Here is a 13,318-nt window from a genome sequence, read left to right on the forward strand (position 1 = left end):
TTATTTGGGATTTTTGGATATTATTTCCAAATTTTTGGTGGATTACTATTTTTTATTACATGGATACAGAGAAAGACCTGCAGCTACAGACAGTACTTTTTTTTCTTTCTTTTCTTTTGGGTGGGAAATGTGAAAATATATTGTTTATGTCAAAATGATGTGATTATATGTGGCATTGTTTGGTTTATGTGTTTTTAATTATTTTATGAGATGTATTAAGTGTGTTTTCATCTTAGTTGGTGATGATTACATGTTTTATAATATTTTAAATGGAGTTTTATTATATTAGTTATTATTAGCATTGGGATTTTAAAAAGTGTTTCACTGATCTAATAAAATACTATATTTATTATTTAAAGAAAATAAGGTTTGGTATGTAAGTTTTTAGTTTGTCATAGTTTTTGAGGCACTTGGGGGTTACTATTAATTTTTCAATGTGCTACCGGCCATGCTTTCTAAGTAATCTACTCTTTTGCTCTTTATGAAGAATGTGACTTTAAATTGTAGCATGTTGTACATTATTTTGGTTTGTTTGCTAAATTAGGGGCATTTTGGCTAACAAATTGCTCCATTCATAGTTGTTTGCAGCTTTGTTCTTTTTATAATGCTTCTAAAAATGTGTACAGTGTAGGTTGAGTTCTGCCTAGTATGGATGGGAACACAAAAGATGCACAAATAATGGTTGGAATGTGGAATAAATCAAACATTCATCCCAGGCAAGAGATCAGGGTCCAGCCTGAACTGCCAAGCCAGGACCTCCCTGGACCAGAAACAAGCATCCTGGGATCGGTTTGGGATATTACCCCTCATTAGCCAGGCTAGCTTGAATCTAGTGGCACAGTGAGCCCGTCACTCACGTCTAGGCATACCGCATACTCAGGGCAAAAAAGCAAAACACACACAAATAATGGAAGGAACGTGGAAAAAACAAAAATGCATTCACCCCAGTCAAGAGATCTGGGTTAACTCCACCATTTGTTTGCTCACCATGCTACCTCTGTTTAGAGCCAGCAATATTCAACTCAGTCCTGACCCTGTTCCTCATGGGAATAGTTCAACCCGGACTTTCAAGCGAGGTCCTCCCTGGGCCAGAAACAAGTATCCTGGGACTGGTTTATGGTATTCACCTTCCAATTCTTCAGATATAGACCCTTTAGGTTTGTTGCTGTGACCAACAAGCACTAATGCTTTCCAATTACTCTTCATTAATGCCACAAAGGGCTTTACACAAAGTAGACCGGATCCCCGCTTCCCAAATTCTCATACAGTTACCATATGTTGGTAAATTGTGTCAACAGTGGTTGGAACATTCCACACTGTCTGTGAAACAGCATCTTTCCCTTTTGTCCGATGACATAGATCTTGCTTATTTCCTTTTAAGGCCATAATCACCTCGCACTAAACATTTTGTTACTGCTGCCCGTAATGAATTTTGAACATTGTTGCAGATGGAAGCTGCAGTATTCCTCTTTCAATATGATCAGGATAATTTGGAAAAAGTTCTTGCCATTGGTGTAACAGTATTAACACTCTGTCTTCCCGTATATCTACTTTGCATAACAATGTATCCTCTGAAATTGACATTGTTCAAAATGAAGTGTCTGTTTTGTATCATGGTATAAATCAGCTATATTCTGTTATGCAATTTCCTTGGACCTGGAATACTTAAAAGTGGAAAGGTACCATGAGATTACCTGAATGCTTCTACACCATTTTTACAATTTATTTTGACAGATAAACAAAAACTGATGTCACTGAAAGATGCAACTTACACCATGGTACACACTGAAAAATTAGAACCATTTTCAATAGAAGATACTGATTCAACTGTGTGGTTAATACATGGGGCTTCCCTGGGTGCTCAAGACCTGCCCTAACTCCACTGCTTGTGGTGAGTCTCCTGGCCCTTGCTGGTGCCGACATTACACCTTCTTCTACTCCTTTTTGGTTTGCAGTTGCCAAGGCTTGCTGCTGCTCCCACTGGATGCAGACCCCTCAACTCTCAACATCTGATGTGGGACAGCTCGTGTATGGCTCCTGATCTTCCACAGCGTCACCTGGTCCACAAAGCTGCAGGTTCAAGGTCATTGACAGCTCTCCTGCAACACCCGATATCGGTGGGCATTCATCTTGAATGCCTCCTGGTCACTCCTGAGTGGCATAGACTCTGTCCCCTCTGCTTGTAGGTCTTTCACATTTTGAATCCACCTTTGGGTTTCATCGAACACTTTCACCTTCTCCAGTAGCGGCATATTTCTAAAGTCTCCCAATGAGTTTGACGATGGTTTCCGACGCCACTTCACACCTATGCACCTGGATTCCCCGATACAGGTATCCTCTTTCCTAAGGTATCCACGAGTGGGGTAGCTCTTCAACCTCTTGTCTTCCACTGTGTTTCTTCAGAGTCCACTAGGAAGGGTCCTCTTTCCTAAAAATTGCAACTGCGACTTACCCATTGACTTGCATTGATCCCGCAGTCATGTTCCCACTCTGCACACTGCCCCCGTGGGGCTCCTTGTGTTTTACCTTTGGTGGTTCCTTTGGTCCCTGACACTTCTGGGTATAGTCTTGACTCGAGTCATGGTTCCCATACCACGGTTATAGAATATGGTTTGGTCTCCCCCTTGTGACCAGTGTGTATTCTGTACTACTTACTTGTTTCTACTGTATAAATATTGTGTGCATTGTGTATATCTCTGGCTAGGAGATATCTGTATGTGTTAGTGAGTGTCTTATAATAAATACATATTTTTATAAATACACTGTGTGGTTCTTTTTCATTTAATCTATAAATATAAGATTATGTTCTGGTAAAGCAAACTGCTTTACACTCCTTCTGGACTAAGCCTGAAGGCTCCTCTCCACAGCTACCACTTAGAAAGCTTTCTAAGGTTGTTTAATACAACTAAAATCACCATAAGGATTGTCTGGATCAATGCAGGGTGTCCACTTGCAGAAGTGTACATCATATACTGAGGCAGCCTCTCACAATCAATGCATACTTTTTTATATCTTTTGGCTGGTTTGTTATAGTTGTTATTTTCTGGCTGTTTATCGGTTGTGCACGTCATCGATTTTTTTTAGGAAGTGTATGTAAAGAGACAGAAGTAGGAGAGAATGTTAATATTTATTTGCTATTTTAAGTTTAATAGAAGTTAGTTACTATCTAAGTTTTACTTACTTAGGGCCTGATTATGAGCTTGGCGGTCTTGGTACCACCATGGCGGTGTCTGCAGATTCACCGCCGCACCGATGGCGGTCCGCCCACCATTTTACAATGCATGTGGTTACATAGACGAAAGACTGTTGCAGTCCCGAAGCCAGGAAATCTCGACCGCAGTGACAACGGAATAATCCAATGCATCTGTCGGAGAGTGAACTGTCAGTGTAACTGCCGGCCCAATGACGAGGTGCCTTTCAGCTGATGTCAATGTAGCATTCCAACCACCACATCTGACCAGGCAGAAAGGGAGGTATATAAGGCTGAAACTCAACTGTACTCACCACCACCCATCCTCTGCTGCCATGGAGACAATCTTACATTTCCTACCTCTGCTGTACCTGCTTGATGACGTCCAAAGACACCACAGTCGCAGACGCCACTGAAGGTAAGCTATAGTGTTACCTGTTTCCATAGACTCCGCAGCAAATAGATGCCCCGCAATTGACCAGGCAAGGGGTTTGGGGTCCCTGGGCCAAACATATTGTGTGGTCCCATGTTCGGAATTGTTTTCAAAGTATGACAACATTCTATAATGCACTCTTTGGCCAAAGGTCACTGACACTACACAGGAACACTCTAAACAAATAGACATGTATTTACATCTCATAATCAGGGATAGTGGTGAGTGCATTAAATTGTGTCACACAGCAGCATCACCTTTTCAATATCTAACCTATTAATCCCTGTGACACCCTCACATTGCCCCCACCCTAGGTCCTGTTGTGATATCAAAGATACATCTGTATTGATGTGTCATGTAACTGAAACACACCTTCTCTGCTACATCTCTGTATTTGACTCTCACACGTCACCCGCATTAAAATGTAATGTCAGTAAATGGGCTTACAAATAATCAGTGTAAGAAGCATTCAAACCTCAACCAGGGGGAACCCTGAAAGGATGGGGCCGTGGGCCACAGTCCACTTTGTACATGCCTTAAAAACTTTATGTGTAGAATTGAAGTCTATCAGAGACAACCAATCATATATCCAAGTGCCATGCACATGTAGGAAATGTGTAGGTGCAGGTCATTAAAGCAAATACATTACTGACAGCATTTGTCACACATTTAGATAAAGTAAGTGAAAGGTACATACACAAAAACTGACACATGTCCATACAAATGCCTACAAAGGTATGATAATTTAACACCTTCCATGTGTGGATAAACAAATACCTAATTTGAATGCATCAACCACATATCCAGCCATAGGGTGAAGTGCAACATAAATGATGTTGACATTGTCCAGGCTAAGCTAAAATACTTAAAAATTATATTACACCCAATTCAATGTAAGCCCGAATTGGATTCCATTCCCACATATCCATCCATTCAACATTTCCCCTTGTCCTGTGTAACTCCAGCACTAGTTCCAAGCTCAGATCATACTAACCACTTTAAGTGAATCAGCAATCAGGGATGAAACAAACACAACTGTAGTCACACATCACTAAATGTCCAATAGCATCAAATAATTAGAAAAGTAATGCAGGACTTATGTCTTCCAAACAAAGTACAATGTTAAAGATGGTACTTGGTAGGCAGGGGTCGGTTGAGGGAGTGGTGAGTTTGGTTTTGGGAGGGGTTTTTCTAGGACGTCCTAAGGCATATAGCAGGGTTTAGTCGGTTGGGGATCAGGTTTTTCAGGAGTGGATTTGAATCTGGAAGGGATGAGTTGGGGTTTGGGAAAGGATGTTTTTACTTTGATAGGGGGCAGATTTCACTGGATTAAGGGCAACAGCTAATAAAACATGTTCACGGGGAGAATGGGAAGAATGTTCAGGAAGGAGTTGGGTTTGGGTAGTAGAGGAGGTGGCACTTAGGCGAGTGTGCTGTAGCTACTGTGTGTTTTCTTCAGATGTCTGTTGTGTCTGGGACTGTGAGCGTTTGAGTTTTTTGGGGGTGTTTTATGTGTATGTTCTGGGTATGCTGGCTGTTGTGGATTGGTCTGTGGTTATTGGTGTGGTGTCTTGTGGAATTCTGGTGGTTGGAGATAGGTCTGTGGGTGTTGGTGTGGTATCTTCAGTAATGCTGAAGGTTGGGGATGAGTCTGCAGGTGCAATCAACCAACGATGGGATAGAAACCAAAAGGCTTTCTTATTTTTACCCGCCGACACCCAGATACAACGATAGCCCAGAATGGAACTGGTCCCAAGTTGGTAACTGGGATAGAAGACGTGACTGGGTTGACTGGACAGGACATGGTGGTAGAAACACGGCTCCTTCTTTAGGATGGAGGGGTGTTCCACTAACAAATAGATATGATTGTTTGGAAATGGTGGATTGACCACCAGCCGGCATTAACCAGGATAGCATAGGTCTCCCTTTTCAAGAGGCTAATTCACTCCATCCAGTTTATTGCTCTTTGAGCCTACATTGTACGGATGGTATTGTAGTTTCAATGCCAAATTCCAAACCCATAATACCACCCTCTCCTGTAGAATTGGCCCTTGAACCACCAATCCCACGTGAAGCAATAGCATTGACCGAGCCCCCTAGTGTTATTAGGCAAGCACCTTCCCCAAGTTTAACAGCCACTGATTCAGTACAAGACAATCCTTCTGGATCCATTGATCATTTGGCACTTTATTCCTCAGCTTTAACAACACACACCTACCCATGCCCAGGAACTTTACCTTCTGACGTTCCCTTGAGTACGAGCAACTTAGCTACCTCTAGCCGGTCGCTTTCTGTTTTGTTTTGGAACGTAGCAGGTCTCCGTTCTAAGTTAAATCACAAACCATGGTTAGATATTGTGAACGCTCATCAAATAGTTTGCCTACAGGAAACTTGGGCCATTGAGCCCTTGCATATCCAGGGCTACAAAACATATCACGTTCCAGCTAGTTCTACAACACACGGTAGATCAAAGGGAGGCCTAGTAGCATACCTCTCTAACAATTTACCATCAATGAATGTAACAGTCCTTCTTACTAATGTGAGTTTCCAAATTATAATGATCTCATTCAATAAGTACATGTCATATTTGTTTATTATTTTTTATAATAATCTCTATCCTGCTGATTGTGTCAAGATTTTAATCGAAATTATTCTTTTTATAAAAGAACAACGAAATAAGTACCCTTCTCGTATCTGCTATGTGATTTGGGGGGGATTTCAATGTTCCTTTGTGTAGTAATTATAAGAAAGGTATTTGTGGTCTTCAAGACGAACACGGCTGCCCTTTGACCCATTTCCCACATTCGTTTTTAGGCAAAACCCTGAATGACTGTCTTTTTTCCTTGGAGCTGGAATATGCTAATGACCTTGCGGACCCGCCTGTTGATTTTAAGCCCACATTTCACGGCAGGGGTCTGTCAAGTCTCATTGACTATATTCTATGCTCCCAAATATTGAAGGGACAACTGCAACAATTTAAGACAGGTTCTGATATTTCCAGCGACCATTTCCCAAATAGCATCCTATTGTCAATTAACATTCCTTTACCTCCCCCTACCAGGATCAGCTTACTAAACCAAGAATCACTGAGTATGGACAAGGTAAATGGCTTTTCAGTAAAATGGTCCAAAGTTGACCCTGAAGTAATTACTGGCAAAGTCATTTCCAAAGCCCTTCCCTGGTTGAATAATTGTTTAGCAGAGGATTCCCCCCCTCAGTTGATCATATCCAGTTTCCTGGAGATCCTAAAAGTTATACAGGCAGAATTATTCTGTCATCTTAAACCCAGAGAACAGGAATCCTTGGGCTGGTTTGATTCTACTTGCCGTAAAGCATTAACTGCTCTAAAAAAAGCCCTTCACAGTCAAAATAGAAATCTAGTTGAAATTGCCAAACTTACAAAGGCTTACAAACTGGCTCAACACAAACGGAAAAAGGAATTAAAGAAAAATCTTTGGGCCCAACTACATGAGAGCTGTCTATGTAAAGACAGCTCCCTGTTTGGGCGCACAGTTAAATCACCTTTTTTGGTTGATGCCACAGCCTCTCAAAACTTAAATGTGGCCGTGACAGTCGATGAGTGGGTGGCTCATTTCTCAAAGATATTCGGTGGTTCAACCGTCGACGTTACACCTGTGGCACAGACGGGTAAGGACAGTGTCAAGACCTTAATATATCCTATTGACCTCTACTTCGATCTAAATGAAGTCATTAATGCCTTATCGTCGTCTAAAACTGGTAAGGCCCCCGGCCCCGACGGAGTCCCACTTGATATCTTTGTCAGTAACATCGAACTTTGGTCACCCTTCATCACCCAGGTAATGGCAGCAGTGTCAAAGATAGGCCTAATAGATTCCTGGTCCTCCTCCATTCTGCTCCCCATCTTTAAAAAGGGTGAACATAACAATCCTGTCGTGTATTTCTATAGGTTCTGAATCAGTCCCCCTATTCCTGACCCTATTCTAACAGTCAGCCCATGAGGCAAGAAAAGCCCCCATGATGCAGATACCGTTATCTGACGCAGTCACACTACGGCACAGGAACGTGTTATCTGATTAGGTCATAACGCTTGAGATCTAATTAGACAAGCGACATTCCTCCAGCCCCTGATAAGGCATACGACGTTCTCATAACAAATCAAACCTATGACAACCTGGATAATCCGTGCGGCCATTGTTTTGATTTCACAGAGAACTTTTGCAAAAGAATGTGCTAACGAGCAAGTCGTATGACATCTTTATTGACGTACCTATGTCCATCCTTACGTCAATCTCGGCACCTTTAAGGTATAAATATTGCCGACCTTGCCCTATGCAAACACACGCGTGGTGACAAGACGGAGCAGCCATACTTGCCGAAGCCGAGAGCAGAAGCAGACCCCGCTGGCAGCAGCCCCGCCTTCCTGACGCGCTGAGAGACGCGCTGCTATCTCAAGCCGAGAGACCCAGCACCGGCGCTTTCGGGCAGCCCTCGCAGGCAGCCTGGAATATCGAGAGCAGAGAAAGAGATACCATTCCTCATTCATCCTAACTTCCAGGTACAGAACTGAATAACCCCTCACAGAGAATTCTTTAGTTATTCACTTGGCAAAAACAAACTTAACTTAAACTGTAACTTTCTATTCCCGCCCACGCATTAGACTTAGGTCAGGTACACGGGGTAGGCGTATTTAGAAACACCAGTTGAGTACGTTTAGTCAAATGTATATGTGTATGTAAATATATTTTAATCATTTTAAACATCATATGGCTCAGAAACCATATCAATGTTTTTACAGTATTATTTTATACTATTGCTTCTAATGTATGCACTTTACTTAACTATAAGTATTGCAATAATATCGATCCATTTCTCTTGTACGAGAAAAGAGACTGATCAATAAATAACACCTTTTTATTGAACACGCCCGTCTCTTCCTTTTCTCTACATTCTGATGAGACTAAGAATGCACGTACTGACTGAGTAAAATAATTGCCTTGTGCTCACACGACTCTTGAGATTGACTCTTGATTAGGGGAGAGCAAAGTTGTCATGTTCTATGGTTGTCAGAAACTAAATCCCTTCTTGTCTAATCAGGGAAGTTAATCCTTCCTTGAACATTCGAGAAAGTTTCTAGCGAACTCTGAGCTTAGCTGGCAAACCCAAAAATTAAGTCTAGTATCGACAGTAGTAGACCTAGTTAACGTCTGGCCTAGGCCTTTACTGCTGTAGGTACTATTCCAATGCGCAGAGCCTATTGGGAAAATAGGAGCTACACTACATGGCGCCCAACGCGTTTGGAAAGGGCGATAAAACTAACGTAAGACATTTAGAGTAACTCAGTCGTGCTTTCTCACTCAGACCCCTTTTCCCGAATACTCCAAAGACGTCTGGAGTGGGTGAAAGGTTATATCCTCCAAAACCTCGCAGGAGGGAACTCCTATGTATGGTTCTTGGTCAAGTCAACGTTGAAGGATAAAACAGTTCCGAAATATTGTGCATCTTATCTTTGTTCCATAAGAAACCTGATCTGCAAATAAACATAATACCATCCTGTCAGTAAAATGGGAGACAGTGATGAAGAAAGAGAAGCAGTTAGATTAGCAGCTGAAATAGCAGCAGCTGATACTACAGCACTCGAAGCAGACCCGGATATAATACTCATCCAGGTCGCCAAAAGGAGATCTATAACCTTAAAACTTATAGAAAATGGACTGACACCTAGAGGTGGCACAGTCATATTCGTAATTGAGGCACACGAATATCGGCAGACAGAGGTATACTATTCATGGATACATTTTCCAGCAGCAAATGCTGTAACAAAGTACTTCCACTATTACAAAGTAGAGGAACCTCCTGAAACGTACACTCCTTTCGAGGAGGTGGAAGTACCACTCAAATTCCAAGAGCATTTGCTCTTATTTGATGGCGCCCTAAAACATAACAATCACATTACAAGGCTCGGTCCTTTAGGAAGACCAGGAGCAACGTGGCCGGTCTTAGCCGGATACACACCACATCCAGACATCGAAAGAATGCCTGCAGCAGAACTGTTAATACAGCTAAAACAACTACTAAAAATTCATAGACAATTAGTTCAGTATGTAATGCGGACTTCAACAATTCAGCCAGCGATTAAACTTCCACAGCTGACCCCTCACCAGGGGAACACAAATAAAATTACACCACAGAACATCCAATCCTGCCTAGGTAAAGTTCCAGCTAAACGGGAACAGATACCATTCTGGTTGGCACAGAAAATCACCCAAATAGAGGCGGTGTTTCCTGACACCACCCCGCTGGAAAAACACAGGATTCTGACTATATGTCTCCCAATGGGAATCGCACCACACATTGAGGACTGTGACACTTGGGGTACAGTCTTTGCTTCCATCTACACAAAAACGCACGGTGTTCCATCCATTTCGGTAATACCAGATGTGCTAAAACAAATTCAAGATGAATACGGTCCAGAACCTGCTTTAACTCTTGGTATGAAATTACTGAAAGACTTCAAGCAGGTCTCGGCTATATTACTAGCCAACATAAAAGGTGAAGCAGCAAACGTGGCGATCCGCCAGAGGTTAAAAGAGACAGATATAGCAGACCAACCAGCTGAAATTGCCAGAATCATAGAAAAATCCTATGAAGAACTAGGCAGAGATAGTCTAGGTGGAATACCAGTAAAACCGCAACTGACTACAAGTCCAGAAAAAATATTTTTTAATAATAATAATTCACCAAAAAAGAACTGGGATGGAAACAAACAGTCCAATCCTAAAGAAAAGAAATTCCAGTCCAGAGGAAGGTCTCCTAGGCGAAGAGAGAAATCTCCAAACCAAAGACAGAGGTCACCACAGAGTGACCCCTCTGGGAATAGATATAACCTTAGAAATAGGGATAATATTAAAAAAACCTGATAGATATCAAGACATTGATACACGTCCCTCTCAATCTTTTCAGAATTCCTCGCAGAAATCGGAAAGAAGAGGACGATCAGAAGAGCACGCCAAGTCCAAAGACAAGGAACCTGCTCAACTAAAAAAGAAATTACAATTTCCAAAAAAGAAGGTAGCCAGTATCAAGGTAGTTAAAAATGCCGAGAATACTGAGGACACAACTGAAAAACGGAGAGTGGGCTCAGACAATGCTAGACAGCGCAGCAGAGGTGAGCATAGCTCGCAAAGTCCTTATGAATCATCTGGAGACAGTGGACACGAATGAATACCTTCAAGTGGAAACTGCAGACACCAGAGTTAGCAAGCCCCACAAGATATACGAGATAACATTACGTATAGAGGGAGATAAGACTAGGAAAATAAGGGGACTATTTTGGGATAACCTCTCCAAAGGCTATGACATCCTTCTAGCTGAAAAAGACTGGCCACCAGAGTTTGTCAGGGAGTGCCCTCATGGCGAAGAAGTAATTATGCCTGCCTTCTCGAATCAAATACCGATTCATAAAAAATACACACTTGCTAGAAAGTGGGCAGTGGCCTTAGCACCTGCTTTATATAAAAATCATGTAGGATGGGATGAGGATTCTCCTCCTCACAAAATCCAGTTAAAATCACAACCAACTGCACAAAGGCAGTACCCAATTAAGCAAGAAGCTAAAAAACAAGTAAATGAAATACTAGATCAGCTAGAATACCAGGGGGTGATTGAAACTTGCACCTCACAAATGAACAATCCTTTGTTTCCGGTCTCCAAACCAGACAATTCGTACCGTCTAGTTTTGGATTACCGACACCTTAACACATGTTGCAAAACCTTTGCAGTGCAAAACTCACACAGTGCTGCACTAATGAATAACATAGTGCGCAAAAAATACAAAACTACCTTGGACATTTCCAATGGATTCTTTTGTCAAAACATAGCACCGGAGAGCAGATATTTAACTGCATTCTCAGTAAATGGCACTCAAAAACAATTCTGTCGGTTAGCCCAGGGGTACAAGAACAGCCCGGGGGTATTCTCAGCGAGAGTAACAGAATTACTACAACTATATGATGATGAAGCATTATCTTATGTTGATGACATTTACCTAACAGATGATGACTTGGAGACTCACTTGAAAAGAGTGAACACCATAATACTTGGGTTCGCTGCAGAGGGTTACAAATTCAACTTCAAAAAGTCCAGAATTGCCCATCTGACGGTCCTATTCTTAGGATATGAGTTATCAAGTGAAGGTAAAAGCCTGGCAGACAATTTCCTAGAGAAATGTGCCGTAATCCAAGCTCCTAAAACACTAAAAAACCTACAGTCAATTCTAGGCTTCCTAAATTTCCGAAGAACATACATTGCAAATTACGCAGAAAGGGTCAAACCCCTTTATGATCTAATTAAACCAGACTTTAAAAGATCCAATTGGACTCAAACACACACAGAAATTTTGAGATCCTTACAAACAGACATGCTAATTAAAACAAAATTAGAAACACGTGATAACACACGCAACCTTGTGATCCGAGTCATCCCAGGGAGATGCGGATTCACATACCTGACCTCTAATGAGGGAGAAAAGGTACCAATTGCATTTAAATCACACTTGTACACTAAGGCTGAAATGAAATTTAGCCCAACGGAAAAAATTCTTACAGCAACACAGACAGCTATAGCAAAAGAACGAGCCCTGGCACAAGGTAAACGAATAGTAATCGTGACACCAATACCAGCCTTAGAGGCGGTAACAAAGGCAAGCATTCCAAATGCTAAAGCACTCCATCCGAGATGGATACAATGGGCTAACTCTCTTGCTGCAACAGACGTGGTGTACGAATTTGATCCTTATTTAAAAACACAAGAATTTCTCCAATATGAATTTGAATGTCCTCCGCCAACCAAAATTCTGCCTCTAGATCACTACGGCTGTATAATATATACAGACGGATCAGCACAACCCGCAGTAGGGGGTAAACAAGCTTACAGTGCTGCGTGCGCGATTGTTAAAGGTCGTTGGCACGAAGGGAAATTTAAACCAACCCTCACTAAAACACAATCCCTAGGAGATTGTACAGCTCAGCGAGCTGAACTACTAGCATTCAAGATGGCGCTTGAAAATACCGATCGAGAATTCCCCACACTCATAGTGTGCGATTCGTATTATTGCGTTCAGTCTTATAATGAATACTTGCAGATCTGGCTTCAGAACGGTTTCAAGGATGCGAAAGGTGGCACAATCAAGCATAAAATGCTCTGGGAACAAGTAGCTCTTTTACAAAAAGAACTACCAAAGACTCACGTGATACATACACTGAGTCATCAACGTGATGGCGTTCACGTTGCAGGGAATTCATTGGCTGATGAGGACGCGAAGGCAGCTGTGCAAACGCCTTCCGTGGCTGCCGTCACCCGGTCAAAAACAAAAATAGACAGCGAAATTTTACAAGCTGTCAGCGCTTCAGAAAAGGATTCGATAGAACCACTCCCTAAAGGCTTTCCAGTAAAATACTCATACATAACTGATGCAAACAATGTTCCTTTTGCTCGAATCCCTGGAGTGGGGGATAGGGCAATTCCAAACATGGAACATAGGTTAGGACTAATAATAGCGGCACACGAAGGGCTTGCTTCTATTCATGCTGGCGTCTCAGCCACAGTAACATTATTAAAACAGAGATACTGGTGGCCACAAATGAGAAGACAAACAAGGAACTATGTTCTAGCATGTGAAATATGTCAAAAAATGAAAGTATCAACGGTGAGACGTC

This window comes from Lissotriton helveticus, chromosome 11 (genome assembly GCF_964261635.1).
Source record: "Lissotriton helveticus chromosome 11, aLisHel1.1, whole genome shotgun sequence".
NCBI classification, from domain to species: Eukaryota; Metazoa; Chordata; class Amphibia; order Caudata; family Salamandridae; genus Lissotriton; species Lissotriton helveticus.